Genomic DNA, 20,124 nt, shown 5'->3' with positions numbered 1-20,124 from the left:
TAGACAGCTTTTTCTCACCCTTAGTGGCCACTTCTTTTAATTTTTATTTATGATCAAAGATAAAACTCAAAAGCCAACCATCAATAATCCACTTTGATCATTATCCTCTTACAAACTCCCAGTTGACCCCTCCTTGAGGCCAGTACCTGCCTCAACTCTCTAGGAACTGTGACTCTGCCAAATTCCACTTTGTTCTGGAACTAACTGCCTTTTGCTTTCTGTCCTCTGGCTTCACACCTTAAGTTAGGACAGATCTAGCTTAAAGTCTTTGCTCCAGTCTGACTTTTTTTTTTTTTTTTTTTTTTTTTTGAGACAGAGTCTCGCTCTGTCGCCCAGGCTGGAGTGCAGTGGCGCCATCTCGGCTCACTGCAAGCTCCGCCTCCTGGGTTCATGCCATTCTGCTGCCTCAGCCTCCCAGGTAGCTGGGACTACAGGCGCCCGCCACCACGCCTGGCTAATTTTTTGTACTTTTAATAGAGATGGGGTTTCACCATGTTAGCCAGGCTGGTCTTGATCTCCTGACCTCGTGATCCACTCGCCTCGGCCTCCCAAAGTGCTGGGGTTACAGGCATGAGCCACCGTGCCTGGCCCAATCTGACATCTTAATATGCTACATTGTTCTGCTCCTGCACTCCCAACATAGCTTTGCCCCATAAGATATCCTGATGCCTCTACTTGCATAAAAGCCAACCCTAGTTAATGCTGACCTGTTGCTCTGTATCTACCTGACTCTCAATAACTGCCTATTCAGATTTCTAACCTAGAGTATCTACCACTCAAGTTGCTTATTAAAGACAATTTTGATTGGCTTGGCTTTATACAGAATTTAAACATTTAAATAAAAAATAATCCACTTTTATCTTAAACACCACTCTTTGTGTATATAACTCAACAAAATCCAATTTTCTATTTTTATTAGAATTTGTCATTTCAAATTTCTGCACCAAGTTATCACCATTTTCCCACACTGATTTTCCAGCACTATTTGTCAACAGCATGTATTAGTTCAGTTAATTTTCATCTCAATTCTTTCAGTTGTTTCACTTAATAACCAGACTCTCAGTGTGTGGTTTATAGTCTAATTATTTAATTTCTTAGTTCCATAATGTTATCCATGTTCCACATTCACCACAGTTTATTTCTGATCTTATTTCAACTATTTCAACAGATGCATTTGATAAGTTTTTCTCTTTTTTTTCAGTATTTCCCATACTTAAGTTTTATTTTTTTTTTCAAATTTAATTTTCTGACTTTACTGATACTGAATTCTGTTTAATACTTACAATTTTAGGATAAACATTTTCATTGATAGAATTTATTACTGTCTAACTTTTTTAAAAAGTAGGCAATTCTAAATTTATCATGATTTCGTAGCACACTTGCTATATCCCAGGAAATTTGCCAGGTGCTAGGGATAAAGACATGAGTTGCAGACTTCGTGCTCAAGTAGCTAGCACAGGAATTGGGCAACTAAACAAATTCTAATATATCTTTTTGAGTTAAAATAGAGGTATGTACATTACATTTATTTTCTATTGCTGCCATTTTGTTATATATATTACCTGCCATATTTATTATATATATTTATTACACATATTACCACGTTTATAGAGGTTCAAAATAACATAAATTTATTATCTTACAGTTCTGTAGGTCAGAAATTCACTGAATCTCATTGGACAAAATCAAGGTTATGGCAGTGCTGTGCTCCTTTCTATAGTTTTTAGAAGAGAGCCTGTTTCTTTTCTCATTCAGCAAGGATGAGCAGAATGTAGTTCCATGTGGTCATAGGACTGAGCCATGATTTCCTTTTCAGCTCTCAGCTGCGGGCTGGTCTCTGTCTCTCCAGTCCTTGTACAAGGCCCACTACATCTCAAAACCAGCCACAAGACATCAAACTCTTCTCTGGCTGCAATGTCTCTCGCCATTCTTCTACAGTCACATCTTTTTCTTTCTCTCTCTGACTGCACCAGAATAAGCTTATTCCATTTTTTAAGTCTCTCAGATTGGCTCAGATGGATAATTCGCTATAAACTCCACCTCTCAATACTATTCTTAATCATATATGCAAAGTACATTTTGCCATGTAAGATAACATATTCGCAGGCTCCAGGGATTGGGAGGTGGACACCTATTATTCTGCCCACCACATACAGGATGCTACAGAAACACAGAAGAATGTTTAATGCAATGCAAGAAAGTAAACTTGTAATGGAATATATTAAACTCTTCGAGGGCATGGGCTGGATCTGCTTTATTCACTGCTTGTGTTATTTACCCTGGCACTTTGGGCCTTGTAGGTTCAAAGTAAATATTCTATGAATAAGGTTAATAAATGAAGTGACAGTTGTGTACTTCTCCAGAGAATGTGTATCAGGTAACCAACAATATAAGAGGTAATAGACAGCATGGGCATTTAGGGAACTGAAAAGAGCTTAGCATGATAAGACTGGAGAAGCTAGTCACTGGTATTAAGGAGTTGGAATGATATAGGTGATTAAATGCCACAAAATGATTACAAGAGAAAAAGTAATATTTACAGAAAAATAATTCCAACTGAAGTAAAGAAATAGATTGAGTCAGTGGAGCGAGGATATATATAAAACTAAAAGCTGGGATACCCTTAGTTGACAAAATTGAAACACCTGTGATCAAATGCACTGGGTACATTAAAATCTAATATGCTTTTAGATTTTCAGTCTCTCTGAGAGAAAAAGAAATGAAAGTGTCATTTGCTTTCATCTTTGAATGGTTGTCATGATGCTGTGATATGGCTTTCTAGTAGGAAAAATAAAGACAACAATGAGAAAAAGATAAGTCACTGACATACAAGTGAATCTAAGAATGAAACGTCACTCGACTATTCTTGGTATTCTATAAGCAACATAACTGCAGAATAAATACAGAAAGAAAAGACAGTAGACTTGGTATAGGGTGGTCATACATTCTAGTTTACTTCAAAAGACCTGGTTTAGAAATATTATCCAGTATCCTGACTGCACGTATTTTTGTTCTCAAAAGTTTTCCAATCTGGGTGATAAATTACTCTAATTATACATAATCACATTTTAAAAAAAAATGATACAATTACTTTTAAGACAACAGCTTAGATTATTGCTATTTTTTTCCGTACCCTCAGACTTAACGGCTGAGTAGAAAGTAACTATTTTTGAAAAGAACTAAGCTGCTTTATCTTTAGACCATGCAATGGTACTAACTTTGGGTGCTCCCAAAGAGAGTAGTCCAAATTGTTTACATCAGGTTTTAAAGATTGGTTTGGTTATAATAGCCATTAAAAACCTTTTCTTCAGCTTATATCTATATGTGATTAGAAGTTAATCTCATTTTAGTACTGTTATTCATTTATACAAAATATCACAGATATAAATAATAGAGCTAGTCAATATAATTTGTTGTAGTTTAAAATAAATAATTACTTTAAGAAAAAGAAAAAGACTAGAGACAGTGAAACCTAATAGAAAAAAAATCTAGATTTAAAATTGAGCAGTTCTTTATTACAATCCTGGGTTGGCTGACACTAGCTCTATAATTATATACAAATTATTTAACTTACAGGGCCCTCATTTTTCATAGGCTGAAAAAAGAAGCCATTTCTCCCTCACAGAGCTGTTATGAGAAATAAGAGATTATCATGCAAGTTTCTTACCTTAAAAGAGTTCACTGAATTTCTGGTTTCCTGGGGCAGATATCTTTCTGTTAGGTATTGTGTTACACACATGTTTTATATTTAATTCACTTGAACATTCAATGCACTCTTCAATAATCTGACACTAAAGAGGTTGGAGAAGATGCAGTGTCATTTGAAAGTAAAGAACAGTTCTTGCTTTTTCTTTCTGCATTTCAGCATAGAGGAGTTCAGTTTCCTATCTTCTCTGTGCCCAAATACCTTCAATTCAGTCATTAAGAACCAGAATTGTGGCCAAAGCCATGGATGCCTTTCTTCCTACAGTTGAGTAGGAATACCCTTTCCTTTCTCCTGAGCATTAACGAGACTAAAATGGTTAAACCTATACACTCACTTTATCTATGTGTAATAAGCTAGCAGAGTCTTTCTCACAGTGTGGCAAAATGGGCCCTTTACCCATACTTTCTTATAGTCTTGGTTGTGAAGTTCAGGAGAAACGCAAATCCTTCTGGAGCTAAGTACCTGGAGATGCTCCAGCAGAAGGACCTCTAGATTAGAAGACCACAAAATAGTTCTAGTTTTATCATACATTTTCATTTTTTAAACTTGAGAAATCTAGAATGGGAAAATTATAACAAGGAAATTTTTTTTTCAAAACAAGGGGAAAGTGTATCAAACGAGGAATAGAATACACCCAACTTTAGTTTCCTTGATCACTTGTCCCACCCTCAGAACACTTCATTTTCTAAGGATTCTTGTCTATAATTGAATTGGAACCTAACATACAAGTGGATTTAAGAATTAAATTTCACTCAGAACTACTCTTGGTATTCTATAAGCAACGGAATTGCAGAATGAATAAATAAGGTGTAGACAGTAGGCTTGGCATAGGGTGATCATACATTCTACTCTGCTCCACTGCTCTGTTTCTCTTACTTCTATAACATAACAGAAACAAAACTCAACTTAAAGAAATATAATTTACAAACGGCCACTGTCAACAAGGCCTGACTTTAGAAAAATTCACTTGTGTTTAGAACTTATTTTGTTCATTTGAGATGATTTTACTTGACAAAACGTTAAGAATACAAATATAAAACTATATCAGTAGAATACCTTTAACTGCAAAAAAGAAAACTTGAGTTCAACCAAAAGGATCTTTAACATTTTACTCAGCACACACCTATTAGACATGCACTCTGTTCATATTGAAAGGCTACAGATGGATTCACCTGATGGGGCCAGTGTTGGTATTGCTGAGGCTCAAAGCAATGTCTCTTGTTGGCACAGTCCATGATATTAACAATCGTGTAAACCAAGCACTTGGTAAAATTCCACAGGCATCCAAAGTTAAATAAATTTTCTAAAATAATGAAATTTATCAATTTGCTTCATCTGAGACATCAGACTTATGTAAATGATATATTTTTGTAACCCAGTCTCTTTATGAGTATAATTTGTAATTAGCCATAGAATAATGTAATACAAATTTTAAAATAGATCAATATAATCCTTTTAGCATATGGAATATCATACAATTCACAAAAATCAAGCATGGCACCTAATACAGAATCTATAATAAAAACAATCTTCAGTAGATTCTAGTGCTGTATAAAGCACCATGATTTTTATAAACAGAGAAAAATGCGAAGACTTACATGCTTTTCCTACATGAAACCAAAGCTCCAGATGTTTAGGATCATCAAAAACACTGAATTGCTTAAACGTCTGCAGAACTGTATTTTTACTTAACTTTTCGTTTTAATAGTTTTATGAGGGTGGTCAAAACTTGGGTCCCTGAGAATTTTAGTGCTAAATATAAACTATTTTTCTTATGTCCTGTGCTGAAAGTGGTTCTGAAATGTCTAATTAATTACTCCTGTAAAAGATAGAGAAGAAAGGAAACAAACCTCAGAATGGCACTCTCTGGTACACATTTTTATATAAATCACATATCTTGATACTTTCCTTTCTTTGCTTAAAATGCTAAATAACTTTCCTTTACAGAGAAAAATGAAAGAAAGGTTACTTTTAAGATCCGGATATTAAACTAATGTTTACCTAGAAAGTCCTATATCAGCATCTTTTCCCAATCCCAATAAATGTGACCACTCCTATATTTGTTCCAAAAGTATATATTTATCAAGAATTTACGCTTTGCAAATAATGTTATTAGCAGTGTAGGAATGTGGTTATTTGTTTGCTTGTTTGTTTGTTTTAGAGAGAGAATTTAAGGCTGATAGACAAGAGCTAGGGAATGAGAAAAGACCATCTGTGAGTTGTAAAAGGGATAATAGTGTCTTCCAAGTTCTTCAAAGGAGAAAGATTTCCAGCTAAGGTGGCCAGGGAAGTGGCTGAGATAAAGTGGAATATATACTACACCTGGAGTTTAAGCTACTAGTGATTCTGGACTCCATTTATCTGAGGTGGTGTCAAGCATTGATAATTTTTTAAGATTCCTAAGTGATTCTAATAAGAAATTAAGAATGATTAATCTAGAGAGAAGAAAAATAGGAAGAGAGAGGGATAAGAAAGGGAGGTAAAAGAGGATGACAGGAGGAAGAAGAGGGGAGGGGAAGGATAAGAAGGCAGGAGAGGTGGACATTATTTAGCACACAAGAGAGACGGGTATGAACCAAAATGTAAGGTCAGGGATGTGTAAGACAAGGTAAATAAAATCATCAGAATCAAGTGTTGGCTGGATTCAAAAAGACATGGTTTATACTGTAAAGTTGAACTACATTTCTTAAAGTTGATTGTGATTGTTCAGATAAATTTATTTTGTCTCCTAGGTAACTAGGTAAATATTTGAGGTTTGTAGAGGGGTTACAAGAAAACCCTTTGAGCATTAGTTATCAAGTATGTGTGCATAAGATTCATTTGTGGAGCTTATTTAAAAATATGGACCATCACTCAAGAGATTCCTACTGAGTATTCTGGGGTGAGGCCCAGTCTCTGCATTTTACACATGTCCTTCAGCTGATGAAGGTGTTAAATGGATCAATCTATTCCAATGTAACAATAGTTTTTGCAGGAAATGAGATGTCTGATGATCGTGACTAATTAAACCAATCAAGAAATATTTATGTAATACTGCTGTATGTTGGGCACTATTTGATATACTGAGGATAAAAGCATCTCAGGAAGGTCAAGGACCTTACCCTTAAAAACTGTTTAAAATGAGGAGCCATGTAAACTAGTAACAACAATAATAGTTATTTATTATTAGTATTAATAAGTAATATTTATTGGGGTGCATATGTGTATGGTACTAGGCAAATCCCTTTATGTACATTAATTATGCTTTAAAATTTTTTTCTCACTTCAACACTCTAAAGTAAGAAAGAATCATTTTTATCACTTTTCTCCACTAAGAAGGTAGAAGTCCAACCTTTTTTACTAAACAAATTATGATGCCACCAAGTGAAGTGTGGATAAGAAAAAAATAATTTTATTGTTACAAAGATAATTTTACAATTTCTGGAAGTTTATGCATTTAGAGTTCCATGAAGTTTTAGAGCTACAGATTTAGAAATAAAAACTAGTGTCAATTACAAACTCCTATCATCTCATCTAGGGTAGCTCTATCCACATCAACATGACTTTGCTTGTTACAGCATGTAAGTAAGTTAAAAATGAATTCTTACATAAGCTGGTCAAAGCATTCTTTTGGCTCTCATAATTGTTGAAATTTACTTTTTTCTTATATGTATATGTTTTTTCAAAATCTGTATTCTTGTGTAAATTAAGGCTTTGTCTCATGCAACGTGATTAGTGCTGGAGTCCTGTATTGAGTATGTAGTAAAGAAATATTTAAATAATGACAAGAACTTTAGTTTGACACTTCTGCAGATGACAAATATATTATCGGTGTTAAAAAATTCTATCAAATCTCTTCAGACAATAACGAGTGTTAATGTTACGGTATACATCTGATTTTTATACTTTATTTCTACTAATAATTGACAAATCTGTTTTTTACATCTATCCTGAGTAAGGTTACTCTCATTTCTTCGAAATCCAGATAATTAAAAACATAATATATATTTTATAAATTAAATTGTATACAAAAATCTAAATTATGTCACAAATTGGGTGAAATTTACCAACAGCTCTTGCACTTAAGAAGATTATCACAGAGAAAAAAGGTCATACAATTATTTATTTTTAAAAACATTGAACATTTGAGTAAGCAAACGAAAGTTCTCATTCTACACAAATGAATCATCTTACCGACACAGGAATAACTTCCAACAAAATTAACCAAGCAACATATCATACTTCCCATGCCATGCTAAGAGGACAGCAGACAAACTAGATCTGGAAAAACTAAATTGCTTTTATGATTAAGTTAAATCCATTATTAATCACTTACTAATCACTGATTAATTAAAATCAATTACTAAATTAACTGTTAAATTATTACAACGTTGAGAAAAAAGTCATCTTTCCACTTCATCCCAAAGCATGTGGATAATTTCCTTATTTGCCTTCATCTGGCAGAATCTTAGTTTGTCAATTTTTAGGGCAAATGCCATTTTGCTTTTAACAGTAATAAGATGGTAATAGTGTAAGCAACAACTCTTTAACCACTCACTCCTTACTGGCAGCTCAACTTTTCCGAGTGCCTTCCCATAGCAGTTAAGATTGCATAAGGTCAAATTTCCCTTTTGTTAAATAAAGGTTTGTCACATCAAGGTAATTAGAACTATTGTGAGCATTGCAAGTTTTATTCTGCTTGCTCATCACCTGGGAATATATAAAAATTCTATCATTATTCTTTAGTGAAATCTGAGTGATTTCTATATTTCCACATAAGAAAGTTACATTCATTGAGGACTTCTGGGAAGTCACTGTTACGAGGTAACATTCCAGGAAACCTTTTGTCTATATTCCCATTAAAATACACATTAATAATAGTAACAACTACCATTGCTGAAATGCTTACTATGTACCTAGCATTGTGATACATTCTTAGCCTCCATTACTTACTCTTTATAATAATCCTTTGACATGATGAAATTGAAACTCATGGAGATTGAATTGCCTGAAGACACATAGCTGGAATCTGGGAGACCTGGGATATTAACTTAATTGTGTGTAATTCCAAAGGCCACGTTCTTAACTATTATTCTGTCTTGTAACTCTTGAATACACAGAAGTAAAAAATCTTTTCAACAGTTATGTCAATTAATAAGAACCAATCATATTCAAAATTCTAATTTCCATTTATAAAAATGCAATGTCAATAAACAGATAATTTTAAAACATTGCATAAAAATGAGTTTATTATATTATTAAGTAACAGATTTTGGACCATTCATCCTGTTTAAAAACGGTAAGTCTGAAAACACACTAATAATGAGGGAAAGTCTACCAACATTTAGTCTCCCTTTTCACTGTATGCAAACAGATAACAGAGGTAGACTTCTGCCTACCCTACATTGTTCATACAGCAGGAATAAGAAGAGGCGCTTCTGCCTAGACACTGGGCAGAATGCAACTGCCCCTAGAAATTCGCTCTACTGGCATCTGACTTCAAGTTCAAATAAGTGAGATCATATTTCTGGTGCTGAAACAAGTCACCAAGCAGCCTTTTGCATTCCTGTATGTATGTTGTGAAATGTAATTAAGGTAACAAATGATCGTGTCTTTAGTTAAAATTTTGATGTTTTCAATTATCAATTTTGGACATTCATTTTTATTTGTATAAAATATGGCAATGATATTATTTAACTGTTGAATTTTCTTTGTTGCCCTTAAATTTATGCCCAAGGTAATTGTCTCATTCACTTCACTTTAGCAGCAGCCCTGAAATTTATCATCAAAATCATTACATTTCTGAGAGTAAAAAGTAATGATGATAATGATGGGACAATAGAAGTAAGCTGGGGTTTTCCAGGAGGAACGTGGGGAAAGTGAGATGAAGGACCTCCCTGAATATACTATGCCTAGTGAGAAAAACTAATTCAATTCCCTCACAGTGGGAGAAAAAAGTGAATAGGAGAAAAAAAATATTATTTAAAGGTGCCAAAACTCTATGAGAAGCCATCAAAAATTTCATCCTAAATATGTCTCTAATAAGTGCCCTAATAATTTTAGGAGATGACTAGGAAACAATAAAAACCCAGGACTGTTCATCCTGCCCAGTTCGTTCCTTTTAGCAAAGACCCAATGTTAAGACCAATCTTGTGGTCCCCAATATTTTAATGTACATTTTTGCACCACAGAGAACAGAAGGGAAGTAACAACTTGATAAATAATCCAGGGAAAATAGCCTTCCCTTAAGCTTGAAGTCTGAGAATGTAATGAAAATAAACAGAATATGTGATTTATCTAGAAACAGGCATGGTGAATCACTTTTTATTAAAAAAAAGTTTCAGAGAAGAAAATAGCACTAGAGATCTTGGACCTTTTGAATAATTGTTTGCTCTAAAAAAGAGGAATGGTCAATATTCTAAAAATCTACATGGAATTCTTTCCTCAGAAATGGATTTGCTTCTGGAAACTGAAGAAGCTTTTAGAAACGTGTATTTCAGTTCAGCAATAGTTTAAAGAGGGTATACCTTCGATGAAACAAAAGCAGGCCAAGATGAAAAATAAGGTATAAGAAGAAATTGTGGAAAAATTAAACATTCACATATCATATTAAATATCCACATAATAATCCTAACTGAATATAATGGATTTTAAAACAGCTTTTTGGAGGAGTAATATTTTTTTTGAGGATAAAGCATAGATGAAAGATAGACAAATACCTAGCAACGTTGAGGTCTCTGATTTGGTTTCTTCCCATTTCTGCATTTGGATTTCTTAGGACATTCATATACCCATAAGAAATTTCCATTTGATTAAAATTTTTCAAGACACTTTCCTCTCAGTGACACGTAGGAGTTGAAATTAATGTAAATGAACACTGCATATGTGGAGTAAAATGTGTACTTTTCTAACAGAGTAGTGCTAGAAAGTTAAAACTTTCCCTCCATTTGGTTTTCTAAAATTTATCAAAAATAGCCTTTATATTGAACCACAGGCTCAAACCAAATGATAAAATTGGATCATTATTCATTCATTTTTGTAACTCTTAGTTGAGCAGTTAAATGTAGCTTAAAGGGAATTGGTCCTGGTCTTTTTTAGTGAACTTTGGAGTGTTTTGTTAACTAATGATCTTGGAAGTTTTTTGTATCCTGTGAGAATCAGGTTGTGCTGGAGGACAGAGCAGAAAGCAAGACTAATGATTCTAGTCTATCTGGACTTTTAATCAGTAGAGCTTATGTTATCCTTCTCCCTACACATGATAGATAGGGAGCTGAAATACAAAGACAAGATAACTTCTACTATGCTTTTATTAGAAAATTTTCTGAAAAAATACTGAGAATTCGATTTGAGGAAAAATCTACTCAGTACATCTGAAAGCTGTTTAAGGTTTCTAAATTTTCTCTCAAAATGTCTTACACACTGTCAACTTTACACAGACTTAAGTTTCCAGGATTATTACATTTGGGAAATTTTGTAAGCAATAGTTATTTAGCTGCAGAAGTATAGCTATATAAAAAATAGATCAATTAGAATAAATGGTGAGAGGACGAGTAAGGTAAGGAATTGTATTTTCATGAGATATTCTTAGTTATTGGCATATCATTGATCTGGAGCTAAGAATACTTGTAACATGTTACAATATAAGCAGTGACTTTGAAATAATATTAAAATGCTTGTGTAGACAAAAATAATATTCAACAACTTCCTTAGAAACTAAATTGAGGGCTGTTTCTAAGTCAAGCCCTGAAGAAGCTATTTGAATTACTTCATAATATAAAGACTGCCTTAATATTATTCAGTGACTCAAGAGAGAATCTGGCTTTTCAGATTCTGTAATCTTTCTAAGAATGTAGGATTATGTTAGGTTTGTCTTAGAGTAGGCTGCCTTTCTAACCCATGTATGCTAAATTTCAGTCATTCATGTAGCCATCATTTCATACCATCTATTATATTCTGTTATTTAGTTCACGAAATATTTGAATCAACTCATTTACTTAGGTACTTTATTGTTAAAAGGAGATAGTATATCAATATGTAAATTATTGTTTTGATATAAATATTTTACTATAATTATATATCTTACAATGTAAAAAGATAGCTATTAATATTAAAAATTCTCTGTGCTACAACAACAAAAATCAGCTCATTTTGACCATTGGTATATGTATTACATTTCACAAAATGCAATATACTCAGAAGTTAATGCACATAAACATATTTGCTACATCTAAAAAGTCAGGAGAATGTAAGATATTAAGAGTATGCAGCAGTAGACATTTGTGAAATTTTTTAAGCAAGTTATTTAGCTTCAGAAGTATAAGCAGAGGAAAGGACGTCATTTAAAATAAATGGTGAGAGTATTAGTAATGTAAAGAATTGGATTTTTATGACACATTCTTAGTAAATATTGCAATTTACAACGTTTACTTTTAATCAGTATTTAAGTAACTCTCCAGATTTTTGATTTGCATATCTGTGAACTAGTAATAGTCTTATGAATATCATTTAGTTATAATGATATCTATATGCAAATTGGTTGTACCAAACATGGCTATTCACAGGACATGATTTTATAAATATTTTATTGGTGTCTCATTAATGAAACATTTTCAAAATTATCTCAAGCTCTGCTTTGATAGTTCAGAACTTCTTTAAAACAGGATTATTAAATGATCTGGAAATATTAGCCTATCATTTAATAGGAAAAAAATATATTCAAGCATAGTGACTTCAATAAGAAAACAAGCATTATTTTTCTAGCCAGATATAAACTTGACTTTACATCAGAACACTTATATAGATGCCACTTTACACTTCAAGGTGTAAAAGAGGCATAGAAGGATGGTCTTAATGGTCTTCTCTAACATGAGATATAGAAGATTGTAAGTTCACCAAATAATTAAGTTACTATGCATTTCACATATATTCAACTTTAAAATAATACTTCGATTATATGAATATAACCAAAAGATCACTAAATTACATTAAAAACGAAATGGAGGCCTTGTTACTTACAAAAGTAAGTAGAAAGTGATGTTAAAATTTGAGGCTGATTTCTTTGCCGAGACTGAGTACATGTGAAAAAGGAAAAATATTGCTTAGCTATCAGCTCCTTTGTACAGCAGGATGGGATAAAAGGCTATTTATAAATAAATGAGAATAATCTCTACTTCATCCAAGAATAGGATAGAATTAGAATTTTTATTAGATGGAAATCACTATTTTTGGAAACGAGATGATGTGTCCACTTGAAAAATCAACACGACTTAAAGGACATAGCTAGTTACAGTATCGTCCCCCTTATGGGTGAAATTATAAATTTATAAATGTATATATATTATAAATTAAAAATACACAGACTAGAGTAAAACAAAAAAAGAGATAAAAAATGATTTTCTATCGATCGAACACAGGTAATCTTACCTATGTTAGAAACCCACCAATACACTTTAAGAAAAGTTAAAATATCATACAAATACTTTGATATAAAAAAGAGAATAAGTAACAAAGTTGGAGGCACCATTTTATGAAACCTTTAGGCAGTCTAGAGATGTGTCATTTTAAATTTATATTCTTATTGGCTTCATTTAAAATATCCAGGAAATAAGCTGCTTGCTTTCTTATTCACAATTATATTTTTATCTGCAGCCTTGATACATTTTGTTCACTTCTCAGCAGTCTGTATATCTTCAGAGAATTAACTGAAAAAAAACCATGAGAGAATCAGGATATGAGAAATCTAAGAAAGTTACATGAGTTTTCTGTTGCCTTCTGTATCGCCATGGAAATTAGTTAGAATGCAAATAACATTTTAGATTATTATATTGAGTCATTCTACTTGACTAATCTGTTTTTCCTAAAGATTTTATGCCTGTGTGAAAAAATAAGAATAATTCTGTATAATTTTCATCAATATGATTTACTCTTTATTATTCAAGGTTCAATGTTAAATATTCAATTATTCAATTGTTCAATGTTATTTTCTCACACATATAATTTGAAAAAAGTTTCCATTTTCTCATATTTGATATTATATAATTTGAGGATTATCTCAAGATGACTTACTATTTTTATTCTCTATTAAGAGAAAAAATCCATCTTTAGAGATCAGTAACTTTGTTTTCACTTCCAGATTTTCTAAACAAATATAAGCAAAATAAAATGTTGTTTCTTTTTATTTTTGTTCCTTGTAAGAGTAACTTAGAAGACTGATAGTAGTTCTACATCCTAACTTAAAAGTATTAACTTCTGAATACGTATACAATTATATGATAGAGCCAGAGATAGCTTACAATTCACACATTTATAAACTATTTAAAAACATTGACTAGGTGAAAGACACTATATGTTTCATAGAAACAATACAGTGACGAAGCAGACACACACACTATCCTTAACAAGCTTACCAGCAAGTATGGTAGATAAAAATAATAAAACAATCAGTGAGCAATAGCACCATTGCGATTCTGCTCAAAGTAGGTGTAAAATGGTAAGCTATCTAAATCTGAAGAGAAAAATCAAGTATGACAGGAAGAGTTGTATTTTTCACTTGATAAGGGTACACCTTTGTCCTAAGTGGTACCAGGAGAGGGTGAGGAAAATTTTAGAAGAAGACTGTTATAGTTTGGCTCTGTGTTCTCACCTAAATCTCATGTCAAATTATAATCCTTAGTGTTGGAAGTGGGGTTGACAGGAAGTTGATTGGATCATAGGGATGGTTTCTAATGGTTTAGCACCATAGTGGTGTCTCATGATAGAGTTCTCATGAGATCTGGTTGTTTAAAAATGTGTAGCACCTCCCCCTTCACTCTCTCTTCCTCCTGCTCCCACCACCTAAGACTTACTTGTTTCCCCTTTGCCTTCTGCCATGATTGTAAAGTTCCTGAGGCCTCCCCAGAAGCAGAAGGCTGTGTAGCCCACAGAATCATGAGCTGATTAAACCTCTTTTCTTTATAAATTAGCCATTCTCAGGTATGTCTTTATAGCAGAGCAAGAATGAACTAATACAGAAAATTAATACGAGAAAGTGGGGCATTGATATAAAGATACCTGAAAATGTGGAAGCAACTTTGGAACTGGGTAATGCACAGAGGTTGGAACAGTTTGGAGAGCTCAGAAGAAGGAAGGAAGATGAGGGAAAGTTTGGAACTTCTTAGAGATTTGTTGAATGGTTGTGAACAAAATGCTGACAGTGATATGGACAGTGAAGTCCAGGCTGAGCTGGTCTCTGATAGAGATGAGGAACTTATTGGGAACTGGAGTAAAGTTCAATCTTGCTATGCTTTAACAAAGAGACTGGCAGCATTGTGTCCCTGCTTTAGGGATCTGTGGAACTTTGAACTTGAGAGTGATTATTTACAGTATCTGGCAGAAGAAATTTCTAAGCAGCAAAGCATTCAAGGGGTGGCCTGGCTGCTTCCAACAGCATATGGCCATATGTGTGAGCAAAGAGATGTACTGAAACTGGAACTTAAATTTAAAAGGAAAGCAAAGCATAAAAGTTTAGAAAATTTGTAGACTGACCATGTGGTAGAAAAGGAAAACCCATTTTCTGGGGAGAAATTCAACCTGGCTGCAGAAATTTGCACAAGTAAAAAGAAGCCAAATATTAATGGCCAAGACAATGAGAAAAATGCCTTGAAGGCATTTCAGATAACTTTGTGGCAGCCCCTCCCATCACAGGCCTGGAGATCTAGGAGAGAAGAATGGTTTTGTGGGTTGGGCAAGGCCCTGCTGTTCTGTGCAACCTTGGGACACTGCTCCCTGTGTCCTAACTGCTCCAGCTCCAGTCATGGCTAAAAGGGCCCCAGATTTGTCTCAGGCTTCTGGTCCAGAGGGTGCCAGCCATAAACCTTGGGGACATCTATGTGATATTAAGCCTGTAGGTACACAGAGGGCAAGAGACGAGGCTTGGGAGCCTACACTTAGATTTCAGAGGATGTATGGAAAGGCCTGAATGTCCAGGCAGAAGTCTGCTGCAGGAGTAGAACTAGGGCAGTGCAGATGGGAAATGTGGGGTTGGAACCCCCGCACAGAGTCCCTGCTGGGGCAATGGCTAGTGAAGCTGTGAGAAGAGGGCCACTGTCATGTTTTTCCTGATCATTTGGATGTCTATCTCTGTATCTGTTTCAGAAGGTGACAATCACAGTATATTTTGAGATTAAGATCATTAAACACATGTTTTTCAATCAGTTAAACTCATAAAGAAAGCATATATTATCACTGACAATATTCAGCTTTTTATATATTTACCTATCAATTCTGAAATATCTCAAAGGCCAACTATATTTGATAGTCCTGAACATATTTTTGGGAAAAAAAAATCGTATCTTTTTATATTCCTTTTGAAATTATTTCTGTTTGAAAGAATAATTTTTATATAGTAATCTATGTTGAAAAGAGGCTGCATTATCATGTTAAAATCCAAAGGTCAGACATCTGTGAAAATTGCACAATTTGCTAAAAACCAAAAAGCTGAGAAAATTTATTCTGCATCATCTCAATATAAACTGTAGATCAAATATGATTTGGATTGACAATGGTAAAAATGAATTGTGTTCCACTTAACATCTAAAATATCAGAGTTGGTTATGCTCTGAATTGTATGTGGACTAACATTAAGCTAGCCAAGAATTTTCTTGGTGTTCTTATCTTCTATATGTGTCTCTTGAATTTCAGATGATCTGACATTTATACCTTCAAGGAAAGCGCTAAATGTTTTTCACATTCGTTATAGCTAGTGATTACTTATTTGGATATTCATTTTTTTCTGTAAATATATTTACTTTGTGAGTCAACCAATCTACTTCAAATATAATTTTAAGTAATTTATTCTTACTATGTGGTTATGCATTAGGGAATATATTTGAAGCAGTCTGCGTATTGAGAAGTATTTTAGAAGAGGAGACAGACAATTCATTTTTTTCCTTGGAATCAAGAACATTCACACAAATAAAAATTATAGCTATCATTTATTCATGGCCTACTTTGTGCCAAACACTTTATGTACATATATGCTTAGCCTCACTAAGTAGTTGCAAAAATTCACTAAACTGTCTTAATTTGCAATGATCATTTTATAATGAAAGTTTAATAAAATGTTTTCTACAAAAGTTCATTTTGAGAAAAAAGAAAATGGTCAAAAGTAATATTTTTGTTGCTACCGTAATCAGTTTTGGTCTATATACTTTCCCAATGCATGAGCATCTAAAGCATTGCAACTTATTCATTTTCATATTACCCAAATATTTTAACACAAAATCTACTTATCAAGAATTGTGAAGGTCAAGTGTGGGAGGAGGGAGAGAAACAGAAAAAGATAACTATTGAGTTCTAGGCTTAGTACCTGGGTGACAGAATAATATGTACATCAAACCTCCGTGACAGGAGTTTATATAATAAACCTGTACATGTATCCCTGGGCCCCAAATAAAAGTCAAAAAATATATTATTTGTTAAAACCTAACTCTAATATACCTGCTGCAACAAAAACTACAGCTCTTGAAGATTTGAATGAATCCACAATCAATATCCTAAGAGTTAGTTTTCTCTGAAGTAATAGTCATATAATATACAGGCGTCAAACATAGTTTCAGTGGAGAATATTAAATAACTAACTGAATGTTTCCCTTGAGTGAATACTAATCAAAGATTCAGTCCCAAACTACAGTAAAACGACAGCTATCAAATTATTTATGTATTCTCAAATAAAAAAGGTCTCAGAATGCATTAAAGTATGTGACTTCTAAGTATGGCATTTGTACGTGAAAATCTCATAAAGCATAGCCACTTCTACCCTTTCTGATATCCTTTAAAAAATGATTATTTTCTTATAGTTTGTGTAATAGAAACGTCTGAAATAAATTTAGTCATATTTTGTAGTTATATAATCTATGCTGTTAAAAGAATTATATGTAAGTATATACTACATATGTATAACATGTGGGATTATACATATTTGTTTTGCTTTTTTTCTCATTTCCATAGATGGAACAATAATTAGGACCTTCCAGTCCCTACAATAAACATCTTATGTATCATCTTGAAAATAAGGTTCTTGATATTTCAGTTAAAAAGAAAAAACAACAGAAATGCTTAATGTTTAGATCTTGTTACATCTGTCAAAGACAACTCATTCCAGGAAAAAAAAATTAGAAACAATTTTGTTAATGGATCTTTATGCTTGGGAGCTTCTGGGAAGTATTTGCCCAGCCTTTGGTAAGTGCTCTGTGGAGAACATAGCAAGAAATCAATTTTATGAAAGCAGCTAGCATCAGTCTCTCTTTCTCTCACTGTTTTTCTCTCTCTTTTTTGTTTTTAACATTTTAATAAGAATTTATTATATACATTTCAGTTGTACAACATAATGTTTTGGTCTATGTATACATATTGAAATGATGACTATATCTAAGCCAATTAATGTATACATAATCTCACATAGTTATCTTTTAATGTAACAGTACCTAAATGTGTTCTTTTAGCAAATTTTCAGTATAAAATATAATATTATGACCTATCTCAGTGGTCCCCAACCTTTTTGGCATCAGGGACTGGTTCCCTGTAAGACAATTTTTCCACAGACTGGGGGTGTGGGGTGGGAGGATGGTTTCAGGATGATTCAAACACATTACATTTACTGTACACTTTATTTCTATTATTATTATATTGTAATAGATAATGAAATAATTATACAACTCACCACAATATAGATTCAGTGGGATCCCTGAGCTTGTTGTCCTGCAACTAGACAGTCCCATCTGGGGATGATGAGTGACAGTAACAGCCGAAGTGTGTTGCCTATGATTAGCTTACTCTGTAATGTCATTTTGGTTGCTGTCGCTGCAGAAAACCCTGCTTCACAAAGATAGGATGTTGGAAATGGAAGCGGGCCTTCCACTGCTTTTGTGGCAATCTCAGGATATTTCACCTTGACTTTAATCCAAAACGTTTGGAGATTTGAAGTTGTCTCAAACATACTTTTAAGGCCACTGTCATTTGTGATCTCAAGCTGTTGATCCTCTTCTAACACAGACGAAGTTGATTCACCTGGCTTATTCACAAATGGGTCATGGGTCCATTCCTTCCCAGTTTGGGGGTCTTTTGTGGTTGGGAAGTAATGCTCAAACTCTTTGGAAAACTGAGATAGGTGATTATGAACAAGCTGGGAGAAAGGAGGCCCTGGCTAAGTCTCTTTCAAAACTCTGCTAATGTTTGAAACATGTCAGAAATTCCAGTGTTCACTCATCACCCCCATAATTCCAGTTGGGCTTTGAATGCAGCCACTTTTTTGCCAACTTGAACACAGTCATCATTATCCTCTGAAGTGACAGATTGAGTTTATTCAGTTGATTGAATATGTCACATAACTAAGCAAGTTTTGCTACTGATTCTGTGTCACTGACATTTGCTGCCAGTGATAACTGTTTATCTAAAAGAAATCTCTGGAGTGGCTCTCGTAATTCAAAAACTCTGGACAGTGGTCTACCTTTAGAAAGGCATCTCACTTCAGTGTATGGGAAGACGTGTGTGCTCTGCGCCCATCTTCTCACCAAGCTGCACAAACAGACTTGAGTTAAGGATCAACCATTTAATGTGGTTGATCATTTTAATCACATCCTGCAAAAGTGTTGTTAAGTTCAGGTGACATTTTTCAGCTAGCCAGCAGTTCTCTATAGATGACACATTGCATAGACTCACATTCAGAAGCTACTTCTTTGACTCAAGTAGTAAAAGCAGAAAGCTGTCCAGTCATGGCAGCCACTTCCTCCATGAATATATCAACACAAAATGACTAGTTCTGTTTTCCTGATAAGTAATTATTCAAAGACTTGAATTATTCTCCTGAAAAATATATTGCACAGAAATAACATTGTTTCCTTGTCAACATCAGTAGACCCAGCAACCTGGATTGTGTACCATGGTGACTTATTAATCCTCTCTAGCAATTTTGCCTCAGTATCCTCTTGTCTGTCTATGATGCTAGGGGAAAGAGGAACATGTACCACTTTTTGAACTGCTGTCTCTCCTAAAAGTTTATGACAAATGTCCTTAGCAGCAGGCAGGATCAACTCTTCACCAATAGTAAAGAGCTTCTTAGCTTTAGCAATACAGTTAGCCACTAAGAAGGATGCTCTCAGTGCAGACACATTTGATAAAGTGGTAGCCTTCAATAACGGTTTCTGTTCTTCATGTTCACATATTTTGTTTTGAAAAACTCCAACATTTTGTCTTTTAATGCAGGGTGCTTAGTCTCCGCGTGATGAAGCAGTTTTAAAGGTTTCATGGCTTCATTGGATAGCTGGTCACCACATATTATACAAAGTGGGCTTGGAGAATGTGAATCACCTATTGCAGGGAACCCATAATTTAAGTAGGATTCTTGATATTTTCTTTTAAATGCAGCTTTTTGTTGTTGTTGGCAGTCTAAAAATCTTCCACTT

The sequence above is a fragment of the Gorilla gorilla genome, chromosome 8 (genome assembly GCF_029281585.2).
Source record: "Gorilla gorilla gorilla isolate KB3781 chromosome 8, NHGRI_mGorGor1-v2.1_pri, whole genome shotgun sequence".
NCBI classification, from domain to species: Eukaryota; Metazoa; Chordata; class Mammalia; order Primates; family Hominidae; genus Gorilla; species Gorilla gorilla.
This window is presented reverse-complemented; position numbering follows the sequence as displayed.